This window comes from Peromyscus californicus, unplaced genomic scaffold, assembly GCF_007827085.1.
Source record: "Peromyscus californicus insignis strain IS unplaced genomic scaffold, ASM782708v3 Scaffold_7__1_contigs__length_154581171, whole genome shotgun sequence".
NCBI classification, from domain to species: Eukaryota; Metazoa; Chordata; class Mammalia; order Rodentia; family Cricetidae; genus Peromyscus; species Peromyscus californicus.
The window spans coordinates 3,631,207-3,645,578 of NW_026294595.1; the positions used below are offsets into that span (position 1 = coordinate 3,631,207).

Sequence of the window (14,372 nt, forward strand, 5' to 3'; positions counted from 1 at the left end):
TTACTGACTTGCCCCTCATGGCTTGCTCAGCCTGCTTTCTTATAGAACCCAGGACCACCAGCCCAGAGATGGCACCACAAGAGGCTGGGCCCTCCTCCATCAATCACCACTCCTTACAGGCTTGCCTACAGTCTGATCTTATGGAGGCGTTTTCTTAATTGTTGAGGTTCCCTCCTCTCAGATGACTTTAGCTTGCGTCAAACTGACATGAAAGGAGATCGCACAACTGCCTACACTCCTCATCCCTGAGCTGATGTGTGGGGCCCTGATTCCACGGGGTTTCCCAAGTTCCGCAACAGCGCTTGTGAGTGTGTAGGCTCTGTGCACCGTCAGGAATCTACGCAGTCCTCTGTTCCTTTTCCTTTAGCAAAGGACACTCAACAGTGTGGGTCATCTTCGGGTTACAACTCGGCTATACTTAGAAAGTTTATTTCTTAGTCCATGAAAATGATGTTCAAGGGCTGGAGAGACGACTGAGCAGTGAAGAGCACTTGCTGCTCCTGCAGAATGTAAATGTTACGGCTCTGGGGGGAAAGGCTTCCCCAGCGGAAGTGTTACAGCTCTGCTCTGGGATGGGGCTGGGGGAAGTTTCCCCAAAGTGTTAGAGCTCTGGAAAAAAGGTACCCTGGCAGTCTGGAGCCAAGGAGTACCAGGTGGAGGGAAGGGGTGGTTGAAGAGGTGAACCCTAGAATTTGGAACTAAATGTGCTGGGCGGCAGAAGCCAGCAGAAACAAATGATCAGTACACACCTTTAGAGAATCAAACCAGCAACTTGAGTCAGCTTGAAATGTTGAGACATGGGCATGGCTGAAAGGTAGTGTGGCATCCTCTACCAATGCTGCCTGAAGAGAGAGGATTCGGGAAGGGGTAGTGTTTGGAGCCCCCGGTGTGTTAGGTGGGTCAGGCGGTGAGGAGAGAAGACTGTAGAAAAGACAGTGATAGGTGACCCGAAGGGTAGCTTCTTTGGTTCGAGTTTAAGTTCAGTTGCTGCCAGAGGTGCATTCTTGAGTAGGAACACATGGAGGTGCAGCTTTAATGCAAGCATTGTGTTTAAGTTAAAAACAAGCACTGTTTTTAAATCCTATCTTTCATAAACTGAATCCAGTGACCAGAAAGTCCAGAGAGAAATCCTGAGCTCTGGCCATCAAAGCAGCCATAACAAGTGGCGTTAGCAGTGGTGGCTGGCGCCTGGCAGCCGCAGAGAAACCAAAACCCAAACCAATAAACACAGACATAAAAAGCTCACACACTCAAAAAAGACCCAATAGAAGCAAAACATGTGGTGGCCACCATCACTCATGCATTCGACTCAGCCTGACCAATTTCCATCTCAGTTCCCATGTTATACAATGAAATTTACTGATACACCAGAAAACATAGACCCATCTGCACATAGAAAACGGACAAAACTTTCCAAACAATCAGAACCAGATAGGCAGGCTACATCTTGTCTTTTGTCTCAGATGGAAGTTGTGGTAGTTTAAATGTAATTGCCTCCATAAGCTCAGAGGGAGTGACATTATTAGGAGGTGTGGCCTTGTTGGAGGAAGTGTGTCACTGTGGAGGCGGGCTTTAAAGTCTCCTAGGCTTAGTGTAGACTCAGACTCCTTGTTACAGGGAAACTCTGGGAGGAGAAGTAGGTCATAAAGAGTTGTTCTCCATCTGGGGTCTCAGGATCCATATTGGTATATTGTAAAAGAGCTTTGTGAGGGGGTCTAGGAATTGAGATGTTTAATCATGTTTATCCTGGATGACCTCTTGGATTTTTTCACAATTTACCACTTTAAGGGTAGCCTGTGGAGACCAGCCAGAAGACAAGTTATAAACTGATCCCTAGCAAGGATGCCCCCTGGGGTATTGTAATTCCATTCAGGGGTCTAGTTAGGAACTGCCACAGCCCTACTGGGTGGGTGGCGTAAGTTTGGTGGATTTCCTCTGCATGTGCCTGGTTCCACCCTTGCGCGCACTCCTTGGGGAGAGGATTGTTGGTGAGAATCATATAAACATCAAGGTGAGGTTTAAGATTGGGTAATATACTGGAATTCTTTAATAAAGGTGGAAGAAGTAGCAGTGTAGGACCCCGATCTCTTCTCTATTTGAGAGAGTTCGTTTCATAAGAAGGGGACGTTCACCCTGTGACCCTCCCTCAAAGGGAGAACTGGGTTAGGCCGGGTAGGGGGAGGTAACGGGGTCCCATGGCAGAGCAGGAGGGCTAAGGGCTGCCAGAGTGGGCACCGGAGACGGTTGATTTGGGCAGCCTATGGCTGAGGAGAGAGAAAGGGTAAGAAGAGACCGTGGGTTGAGGCCAGTGAGGAGGCTCATGAGCATGATCGAAAATCATGGAGCAATCATCTGGTTTGGGCTTCATAGCTAGGAGGAGTAGTTTTTTCCTTGGTTGGCTTATGCCATGTGGTCACTTTTAATCAAGATGAGAATGAAGTCATATAGTAAAGCCCATCCTTTCCATCCCTAGCGAAGATGGTTGTCAGCCACATGGCTGCCTCCATCCCAGTGTAGAAAAAGCAGCTACGATGGCAGAGAGCCACATGTTTCCTTTAAGATTACCTATGTAGAGATTTTTATTTATCAAGCCTGGTGTTACAATTTTAACTCTTTTGTTACAGATTTTACAGATTTTTAATCATACTCAGTATGCTTACAAATCTGGAGGTAAGATTTATACCTTAGCAAAAGTTTTAGAGAGTTAAACCAAAGCCAAAGGTGTAAGAGATGAGCAGCAATGGTCCCCGGTGGGAAGAGTCTGTCCCTTGATTTTGTTTTGCTCTCCTTTCTCTGTCACACAGCAGGTGGCTCTCCTGATATGGGACAGAGGTTTTGGAAGAAACCTTTAACAGTCTAGAGGAGGAGGAGCCATACCCTAACTCTAGAGCCAGATTTTAATGCAAGTGGGACAGCATAAAACAGTCTAATGCCACTCATCCCTAAAAGACACCTGAGTTCCTGTAAAACAGAATCCAGTAAACTGAGAACAAAGAAGGCTTGGAGACAGGTGATTTCTGAGCTCTGGCTATAGACAGAGGATGCTGTAGGAGGGAGCTGAAGCCCCAGGGAGTGTGTGCCGGGTGTGTGCGGGGTGTGTGCTGGGTGTGTGCACGCTGCTGCTGGCCTACCTTGTGTTCTCCCACTCATGAGAGGTCCAGCTTCCCGCTCCCACTGTGTAACAAAGTTACAGATCCATCAACCAAAACTTAAAAAACAGGACATTCATACAGTTTGTTTGGGGTAGACCAAACAAAAACAAACAGAGCTTGGAGAAGAAAAAAGAGAAATGGGGAATGGGGGTCTCTTTCCATTTTCCCTATAGCTCGAAGTATTTGTAAAGGTCCCAAATATTGGGATATAGGGTGTCATTAGGCGGCCCTTTGGATCAGATATCTAAGGTGCACTGAGGCCAAATTTGATTGCAAAAGAGAAAAAAATTTAGGGCCCTTCAGGTCGGGTGTCAGTTGGAGAGACTGAAGGTTTTCTAAAAGGCATCCCAAGGGGGAGTGAGAGGGTATGGAAGACACTGTTACCATGGATGAGAGAAGGAACCAGGAGGAAAACTGTCTCCACAGCCTAAAGTGTCCCCAGGACTCAGGGAAGACCAGAGGAGACCCAAGCAGTTCAGTGGGCAATCACCTCACTTGATGGGGGTCAGGGGCTTAGTCTGAGGAGAAACTTAGCACCTGGTACTGGGGCTTTATGAAAGTCAGAAGGTAAGGACAGGACAAAAACTGAGTCGGGGTGTGTGTGTGTGTGTGTGTGTGTGTGTGTGTGTGTGTGTGATCCACAGGAAAGGGTTGGAGAATGGAATGGAGTCACAAAAGCCAAGAGGGCCTAAGGAAACTGCAGGAATTGGCCCAGGAGACCACTTCCTAAATATAACACCAGTACCACAGACACTGAGAGCAACAATTAATAAATGGAACCTCCTGAAACTAGAACCTTTGGTAGAGCAAAGGACATGGTCAATAAGACAAAAAGACAGCCTACAGAATGGGAAAAGACCTTCACCAACCCCACATCTGACAGAGGACTGATATCCAGAATATATAAAGAACTCAAGAAACTAGACATCAAAATACTGAACAATCCAATTAAAAAATGGGCTACAGCACTAAACAGAGAATTCTCAAAAGAAGAATCTCAAATGGCTGAAAGACATTTAAAGAAATGCTCAACATCCTTAATCATCAGGAAAATGCAAATCAAAATGACTCTGAGATACCATCTTACACCTGTCAGAATGGCTATGATCAAAAACACTAATGACAGTCAATGTTGGAGAGGATGTGGAGCAAGGGGAACACTCCTCCACTGTTGGTGGGAATGCATGCTTGTACAACCACTGTGGAAATCAGTATGGCAGTTTCTCAGAAAATTGGGAATCGATCTACCTCAAGACCCAGCCATACCACTTTTGGGCATATGCTCATACCACAAAGATACATGCTCAACTATGTTCATAGCAGCACTATTCGTAATAGCCAGAACCTGGAACACAACCTAGATGCCCATCAACTGAAGAATGGATTGAAAAAATGTGGTACATATACACAATGGAGTACTACTCAGCAGAGAAAAACAATGACAGCATGAAATTTGCAGGCAAATGGATGGAATTAGAAAACATCATCCTGAGTGAGGTAACCCAGACCCAGAAGGACAAACATGGCATGTACTCACTCATAAGTGGATGATATATATAAAGCAAAGGACAATCAGACTGCAACCCACAGATCCAGTGAGGCTACCTAGCATGGGGGACCCTAGGATGACTGTGGCTTATAATAAGTTTTAGTTTCATCCAATTACTGGGCATGCTTTAGTAAAACAATTCACTATTAAGATAAGAATTTGTACCGTATCAAGCTGATGAAAGGATATTCTGGCTGTACTTTCAGGAGGGGAGGCTAAAATCTTTTTAGATTATGGATTAGCCTATAGAAAAATGTCTGCCGTAAATCAAACAGTGAAGGGGAAGATGAATAGGAATCTCATTCCACAACTTAAGTAAAACATAGCTCTCTGAACAGATGAAGATAGGCCTCTTCTGTATCCCAGAATCTAATCAATATTTACATGTATAATTCAACTATTATTTGGCTTAAAAGGGCTTATTGGGAAATGTTATCATTTTTACTATTTTCTACAGAGAAAATATTTTCCAGTTTCAAATAACTCTGGTCTTTGGAATTATAACCTGTTTTTTTTTTTTTTTTTTTTTTTTTTTTTTGGTTTTTTTGTTTTTTCGAGACAGGGTTTCTCTGTGTAGCTTTGCGCCTTTCCTGGAACTCGCTTTGGAGACCAGGCTGGCCTCGAACTCACAGAGATCCACCTGCCTCTGCCTCCCGAGTGCTGGGATTAAAGGCGTGCGCCACCACCGCCCGGCCTGTTTTTATGTTTAAAAAAATTTAAGTGGAAAATGCTGAAGGACCACTGAACTCAGAGTTGTATTTACATATCTATATCTGTATAAAATAATGATTATAAATGTTTGTTTTTAAAAAAAGAAGCTGCTGAGAATATACACCAGATAAGACCAAAAAAAAAAAAAAAAGGAAACTGCAGGATTGTAGCTCCAGCAGTTGGGGGGTGGGGTCAGGTGAAGAGGGTCAGCTGTAGCCTTAAAGATGGGGGTACCTCCGCCTCCAAGAGTACCGGAAGGGTGTCAGACACTCAACTGTACTTCTTCAGACTCAGGGAACCGTTTACACTGGCCAAAGGGAAAACTTACCTAATTTAGTGCTGCTGGTGGAGAGGGTGCTGAGCAAACAGTGAGCTGGAAGGTGGGTCTGCTGCTGGTGTACTGGAGATGAGGGACAGGGTCCCAGTGCAGTTCAGATCCTGCCTCCCAAGGGGAGCACAGGCACCAGAAGAGCCTATTGGAGTCACAGCTCTGAGGGGAAATGCTTCCCTAATGGAAGTGTTACAGTTCTGCTCTGGGATGGGGGAAGGTTTCCCCACTGCAAGTGTTACAGCTCCCACTGGGAAAGCTTTCCCCAAATTGTTACAGTTTTGAAAGGAACAGTAAGCATCCTGGCAGTCCCGAGCCAAGGAATACCATAGTCACACCGCACAACAAACCTCACAGGAAAAATCTATTGGGAGGGTGGCTGCCTCTGCTAGGGCAAGAAGCAGCCTAGAACTGGGCAGAAGTTTATATAGCGTTTCCAGGATGGGGAATGGTGGGTTTTCAAGTCCTGAGCTTGGTCTTTACTCTGTAGGGCGGGGCTGGCTCTGCCCTTAGGGTAGTTAGAGTGTACTGTCTTGGAACCTGGTTTTTGGAAGTCCTCAGGGGAAGGGTCTGGCCCTGTGCCTCAAGGGGCTTACACAGAGGACACAAAGTGACTCAAACTATCCTGTACTCCAGATCTAGGGGATCCAAATAACCTCTTCTGAACTCCTGGGGCACCCAGGCACACACATGGTACATTTACATACATGCAGGCAAGACACCCATACATATAAAATTTAAAAAAACCAAAACTTTAAACATAAACAAACAAATCTCTCCTCTCTCTCTCTCTCTCTCTCTCTCTCTCTCTCTCTCACACACACACACACACACACACACACACACACACACACACACACAAAGAAAACTATGTTCAGTGGTGAATATTTTAGCCAAAGGAAAACTTAACTTTTCCTCAGGATGAAATACAGCCTGAGGGTGGAGCAAACCAGATGAGGACAGATGTGCCTGTTGGCCGCAGAGGCACAAACTGCCACAATTGCTTTGCACTCTTTTCTAAATAATTACAGCAGACATCCCTGTATAACCCTGTCAGAGAACACTCAGGGCTGGAAGACCACAAGCAAGCAAGCAAGCCGTGCTCTAGGTGCCTCATGACCAGCCAGCCTTTCACCCCGGGATCTCAGGACTGGGAGACCCACCGACTAGCAGCCATCCATTGCAGTGGGCAGCTGAAACATACAGAGGGAAAGACCTTCTAGGCTTCTAGGTGTCTGGCTGTAAATCCTGAGGCCCTTCCTCGTCGTATAGGGTGACATCCCCCACGCCACCTCGTGCAGGTCAGAGGAGACAGAGGCAGCCTTGACCCGGGGCTTTTTTTTTTTTTGCTGGTTTCAGGCTTTTTTCTGCTTGAGTGGAGATGAAACAAACATCGCCCCTCCCTCAGCCAGACACACGTGCACTCGCGCCCAGCGCTGTGTCAGGGGCAGGGACGAGCTGGGCTTCCACTCCCGGGTCGGCACACGCCTCCCGCTCGCGACCCCGGCCCTGCCGCGCTGCCCCGAGGAGGCGTCCGCGGGGGACGGAGGCGCGCACCCCGCCCGGCACACCCGGGCACATCCCGGCGGAGCAGCGGCCGGGTTTCCTGCAAGGCAGGGCGCCGCCAGGCGAGCACGGTCCTGCTCCCGGCGCGGCCGACCGCACCCGCCCGGCCTGGTTCTGCGGATCAGGTGGGTCCCGCGGGGCGCGACACTGAAGCCACGAGCCGCGCGTGGGGAAGCGGTGTGAGCGAGCGGGGAGCGCCCCTGCTCCGGCCTAGCCCTACTATGGTCCTTGTTTTTGTCCTGGTCGCTTGATCATTTCCTGTGTCCAGGTCTGAACTCCAGGCTCTGTCCCACCCTGTACCGCGTCGCTGCAGACCGGGGCCTGCTGGGCTGCGGGCGGGGACCGTCCCCTTCCCTCTGTATCCGAGAAGCAGGGCCGGGCTGGACTGGGCAGGGCAGAGAATCTCGGGACCACCAGTACCAACCAGTGAGTCTTGAAAGGCAGGAGGTGTTTTTCCTGCTGGAGGGTAGGACAGGGCGGGATGGCCCTTCCTCCGGACACAATGGGAAAGGGGCGCAGGTAGGGGTAAAGTGAGGGGCTCCCGAATTCAAGAGACAGACAGATAGACACTCTTGACAGCTGAGGAAGGACAAAGCCAAAACCAAGCCTGGGCAAAGTCTTCGGCGGCGCTAACTTTGCTGCGGGTGGTGATGGGAGGTAATCCCGTCCAACTTTTCAAACCACCTCATTCCCACTACAAAGAGACACCATCCAGCATTTGAAGATGGCAGGAAACTGCTCAACAGAACAGAAGAACACACACACACACACACACACACACACAACTGCTCAACAGGACAGAAGCACACACACACACACACACAACTGCTCAACAGAACAGAAGCACACACACACACACACACATGCACACAACTGCTCGACAGAACAGAAGCACACACACACGCACACATACACACAACTGCTCAACAGAACAGAAGCACACACACACACACACACATGCACACAACTGCTCGACAGAACAGAAGCACACACACACGCACACATACACACAACTGCTCAACAGAACAGAAGCGCGCGCACACACATTTTACTATTTTATATTAATTTTACGTTAGCATACAAAGTAATGCATTTCTTATGGTATTTTCATATATATGCGATTACACAAACTCTTGAAAAGCATCCAAGAAACAGCAAAGCCGGGACTATGTCAGGCGCTCGGGGCTGGGGAGCAGAGGAGGGAGAGCAGAGACTGGAGGATTGCTGTCTTCCCTGCGGCAGGGGCCTGGAGCAAGGCGAGGAGGGCGGTGTGTCAGCTACACTTGCTCCTCCCCCAGGAAGGACCCGCGACCCAGGGACTCTTATTTTTGTGGTTTTGCTTGTCTGGCAGTATGGGCTCAGAACAGATGTGATTGCCTCTTTCATTGGCCTGAAGGTCGATAGGTGTGTCTCAGGAGGCAGATTCTGGGTGGAGCCCTGGTCTTGCCTTTGCTTAGCTGGGCGACACCTTCCCTGGCAGACTCTTCTTGGAATGCAGATAAGGATCCTGCTGGAGACCTCGCTCTCAGGCTCTCGGTAGGCAAAGGCGAGGAGCTCGCCCATGGCTAGGGTGTGTAGGGCTTGAGGTATCGGGACTATGGGAGCATCTGCCTTTTGGTGGCACTAGACTCTTTCTACCTTCCTTTATTTTCTACCACAGTTATTTTTGGGAGTAGTTGCTTCCTCCCTAGTGGGAGCCAGATGCTGGTCTGGCTGTATCTGATGCAATTAACAGGTGCCCGGTACCTAAATAAGGCAGGATTGGAAGCTTCCCTCGGGATTACCTGGTTCCGGAGGCCTTGAGATATGTTGGCTCAGGCCCCAGTAGCTGAGGAGGGGTACCTGGAGACCCCGGCTCCTGCTCCTCCAAGCTTCCCAGATAGAACCAATTCAGTTCGCTTCTGCTTTGTCTGCTAAGAACTCCCCAAAGTATGTTTTGGGGGGAGTCCTCCCATCCCCAGCCCTGTGATAGAGCCAGTTTTCAGTGGAATGCCTGAGATCAGAGGGTGTAAGGAGATCAATTGATTACAATCTGTTCCCCCAGTGGCTGAACTTTTACCAGGAGTGGCCTTTCTCTGGCCATACTGGCTCTGAGCAGCCATTTCCCCAGCTCTGTGACACATCTGGGCCAGGGGCTGACCATGAGTCTTACTTACTCCCTGGGCACTTCTGAGTCTTTAGTGGGACTTCTAGTGTAAATGGGTCTCTCAGGTTCCCTAGCCTGGCTAGGCACCATTGGCCTGAATTATAGAGAAGGAAATCAGAGTTCAGAGATGCCAAGTCACTGGCTTAGGGCTCTCAGTAATTAAATCAGAGCTGAGGTGTGAATGCGTTCCTGTTGGTCTCTAGAGCTTGTGGGCTTTCAGCATCGCCCACCCTGGCTAGAAAATGGCTAAAGGACAGATGCCGTGGCTGTGGGGGAAGGGCTAGGGGAGAGTGGGAGGAACGGTGCCTTGGGTGGGGGCTGAGCATTTAAACAGGTACAGTCAGGTATAAATAGTATTTCATTTGAAGTGGATATGCTTTCTGCTCTGTGCTTTCTGCTTATTTTAGATACTTAAATTTTATTTTCTAATTTTTAATTACACTGTAATTTACACACACTAAAATCCACAAGTCATAAACATTTTTGGTTCAATGAGTTGGAAGGTTTTTGGAGGGACAGTCCTTGGTCCACGCTGGTCATTTTTGGTGGAGTGGCTGAGGTCTTGTGTGACAAAACTTTTCTTGGGGAGACGCAACACATGTCACTCATATGTGACAAACCACCAAAGTCGGATACCACCAAAGTCCAGCTTGGTGAACCAATGCGTTTCATTGTGGTCACTTACAGGAATGTGGGTGAGGGGTCACTTACAGGAATGTGGGTGAGGGGTCACTTACAGGAATGTGGGTGAGGGATCCTTTTCAGGAATGTGGGTGAGGGGTCCCTTACAGGAGCAGAAATGACTCACAGACAGCCATATCACTAATGCCCACCCGAGCACAGATGACAGCTCACAAAAGCTGGGAACCTGGAGCACACTGCACAGCCTGCAGGCAGCTCAACAGGTTGGAGAGTGTCCTTTCTATGTGACTGGTCTACACCTCTTCCCGGCAGCTCAGCTAGTTTCTACTATTCCTAGACAGCTGCTCTGGTCTCAGTCTTCTTTGCAGCCCCAAATTCCTTGGCTGAGAGGGTCTCTCGGCTTCTATTGCTTACTCTGGAAGGGAGGGGCCTGGTGAATCTGGTCAGTTTCAGGGAGCCGTGAAGCTCTTTTTTGTTGTCGTTTACTTCCCTGCTTAAGGAACTTTCCTGCAGGGTGTAATGTTTTAATGTAGGAGGAGAGACTGGACAACAGTCTTGAGCTGTGCTTGAGGTGGGGCAAACTAGTTGATGAGGACATTTGAACCTAGGACTTTTCTACACCCAGTCCGGGGTGTTGTTATCCACTGAGCTGTACCCTAAGACCCTGCAGTTATTCTACCTCTGAACAATATCCCCTAGCCCCTTTGATCTGTCAGGGTCTTGCTTTTTAGCTTGGGCTCTCTCCGTGTCGTGTCCCCCCCCCCCCCCTCCGCTCAGCTTCCTGGGTGTTGGAGTCACAGGTGTGCCCTACTGCACCTCACCTCGCACACTTCCGTGCAGATTGGTTTTCGATTTTGTGTTTTAAGTCTCAGGGCCATTTTATTAGAATTTGAAGAAAATGGCAAGATAGGCAAGCACAAATCTTGGCAGAGACTGGGAGGAGTTTTTTGAGTTGTAGTCCAAGGGCAGGCTCATGGAAGTCTGGAAGCTTTTGGAATACGTACGTGCCTGCCTGCCTGCCTGTCTGTGTGAACTTCTCATCTTTGGAGAAACAGAATCCCAGAGATCAGGGCAGACATGCTTAGGTTTTCAGCTGGTGAAATGAGGCAATTCCACGGAGTCTGTCTGATAGTAAAAGGGATTTATTTATTCTGGGTTAACTCACAATAACATAGGGAGTTGGTTGCTGGATCCAGGAGGGGTGGGGCGCAGTCCAACACGGTTCTCTGGAGAACTCTGCCTTTGTCTGCAGCTCTAGCATCCAAGACCACAAGATAGCCAAGCGAGTGAGCACATATGCATTCCAGGTCTTAAGGGGTCCCCCTTCAGCCACACCTGGCCGGGTCGGGGGGGGGGCAGGTACCTAGCAGTTACCTGCTGCCTACTGGGGCAGTGATTCAGGGGTAAAGCACAGACAGCCACCCACATACTGCTGTCCAAAGAAGAGACCAAAAGAGATGAAAGGAAAAGTCCTGCTTTTTGAGTGAGAACTCAGAAAGTGGGTTAGTAGTGAAGATGGGTAAGTAACTTCACAAGGAGTGGTCTTCCTGAGGAGTGGTCTTCCTGGGGAGTGTATGATCTCGTTAAGGGGATAATTGCTCCCTTCTGTGGCCTTAACATATATTCAGGTGTGTCAGCTTTAATTCAGGTGGGTCTCCTGGCCAGGTGATTGACAGGCCCAGTTGGATTAATTTTAAGGGACAGGACAATAGTGTGTAATATTATCTTTGGGACTGATTAGAATGTGGCTGGGTGTGGTGGTGCAGCGTGGCAGAGGCAGGCAGATCTCTGAGTTTGAGGGTATCCTGGTCTACAGTGTGAGTTCCAGGACAGCCAGGGCTACATAGAGAAGCCCTGTCTCAAAGAAAAAAAAAAAAAAAAAGCCATGTCTCCTAAGATCATAGATAGGACTCAGATTCCATTGACCCAGAGAAAGGAGCTTCTCCTTAATGGATCTCATCAAAGTCCTGATAAAGTCCCATCTATGGGAAAGGCCATCTTCAATGGCTTCCATGCTTGTTAATGGACTGTCAAGCTACCCAGCATCTAGGAGATGGCTGCCTAGTGGATCTGGGTACTTCCATCTGAAAAGGAGGTACAGAAGGGTTTAGCGTCTCCACTCCTGCTGACTTTAGGCCCTGGGAAGGTAATCCGGGGGACCTAGATAGGAGAAAGTCTGTCAGAGAATGGACCCAGTGTAAACGACAGGAAGTACAGTAGTGTGGCTTCTGAGATGGACAGGTCAGTACTACGGTTATGGCAGACACACCTCATTTCCGCCACAGAAATCTGGACATGGTCTTCGTGGCCTGAATCTGATTTAGTAGATTGTGTAAAGCAGATGAGATGACTCATTTATCAGAATTGTCAGGATGCACAAACAGCGTGTCGTTTACGGTTAGGAAAAGCATGAGAGGCCTTTGCTCCGAGTGCTCCCCCTGGTGCGTCAGCAGCCCTCGGGAGGCCCGAAGGCCTGATTCGCCCCTTTTACGTCCACTCACCTCTTTGATTGTGTATTTTTACTAGTCATTGGACTCCTGGCCGTACTTTGCTGCTGGGTGCTTAAGACCATGTAGGTACCCGAAGATGTATTCAATTTTCTTTTTATTGTTAAGGTCTGTTGGCGTTCCTCAGGGGTGACTCCCGGCTCTTACAGGAGCCCCTTGGGTCTCTTGTCTTTCCCTGCCAGCTTTGCCATCTGCTGGGGTAAGTCGGGGGCTTGTTGACCATGTTGTTTCCCTTGGGCGTCCTGAGGGCCTCTCTCTGTGTTGACCCTCCTCTTTGAAGAACGTACAAGAGTTAGGTCCAACCTCTGCCTCTTCAGGGCTCCTCGAATCCAGAGGACAGATGACTTGCAAGAGCTGTCAGGACCCTTGGAGAACTGTCCCATCATCCCTTGGGGCCTGGTTGACCCAGGGGTAGGATGTAAAATAACGGCTGTTCCTTTATCCCCTGTATCTTCATTGGCTCAAGTCCAGGTTTGGTTGTTGACCACTCCCCCCTCCCCTCCCCTCACCCCCCCCACCCCTACACCTACCCCCACCCCAGACGGCCTTGAAGAGAAGGTTGGACATGGGGCACATCTGATCACTTTTTACCTTTTATAAGACAGATCTAGGAGGAGGATGATAAATATTTACAGTTACTATTATTATTTATTTTGATATTAAAGCTTAAATTTTGGTCACTCTCTCTAACAAGCTGACTTACACTCGAGGGACATTGTGCAGGGACAAGTTTGCTTCTTTCTTGGGGATCAAATGTGACTTAATCTTAGGGACTGAATTTGGTGAGAACTAGTGTGCAAAGAAGAACAAAGGTAGGGAAGCGGGAGCTGTCAGGAGCATGCACTGCTAATTCCAGAGCTGCACTGGCTGCTGAGAATAAAGGCCCAAAGTTTACTGGGAACTAGGGTACATGCTCCCCCGAGTCCTGAAATTACTTTAGTTATCAGGGTCTAAGTTCCCCAACTGGTGATGGTCAGAATCCACAAGTTGCTTTGATTGGTGGGGACCAAGCTTTACACACACACACACACACACACACACACACACACACACACTCACACTTACACATACTCTCATGTACAAAAACACACACAGACTCTCTCACACTCACAGACTCTCTCTCACACACTGTCACACACACACTGTCGCACACAGAGACACTTAGACACACAGATACTACTGATTCATATAGACACTCACACAAACACACAGTCACACACACACAGTAAAGATGTAATTGCCTCTTAGATATATATGCCTTTGATTTCCTTCCTGGGAGAACCCAGCATGATCAGGAGGCAATCCTAAAAGCCTTTATCCTAGCTACTGAGTGTTGGTGGCTTATGGCTCCAGGGGAGTCTCTGTTCTCTTAGGACCCAGATGGTACATTTAGGTAAAAAGACCTAAAAAATCACCTCATGGTGTGATGGATATATTCTCTTGGAGAAGTGCCAACTGCCACCAAAGCAGAGGCCTTAAGACCCATGGTGACAGAGAGATAAAGCCTGGAGGTCAAATTCAGAGCATAGCCAAAGGGTAGCTGCTGGTGGGCCATCAGCAGGAGCTTCCCTGAGCTGCTAGTGTGCTCATCTGGGCTCTCCTTGTTTACGGCCCCCCATAGGTGACCAAATATGTTACCCAAGAATCAGGGCTCTCTTCTGCAGGGGCTTAGTCTTGTTGGTAAAAGAATTCTAAAACAGACTCAGAAGGAAACTCAGGAACCATTTTATGAAAATTTGCAAGAACAGCAACAGGGCAGACAAGCAATAAG

The 14,372-nt window shown here is 48.4% G+C and overlaps 1 protein-coding gene across 5 annotated transcripts in view; it reads left to right on the top strand.

Moving 5' to 3' along the window:
* Ggta1 (glycoprotein alpha-galactosyltransferase 1 (inactive)) overlaps positions 1–14,372 on the top strand; it is a 113,285-nt gene that overhangs the window by 28,187 nt on the left and 70,726 nt on the right. Inside the window, exon 1 of one of the 5 annotated variants that reach the window (XM_052724241.1) lies at positions 7,176–7,431. The exons of 2 other annotated variants lie outside the window; for them this stretch is intronic. The gene's annotated coding sequence lies outside the window, so the exon portion shown is untranslated. Of the gene's footprint in view, positions 1–7,175; positions 7,432–8,573; positions 8,843–14,372 lie in introns of those variants that run through there. 2 more of the 5 variants (XM_052724236.1, XM_052724238.1) reach the window with 2 other exon arrangements.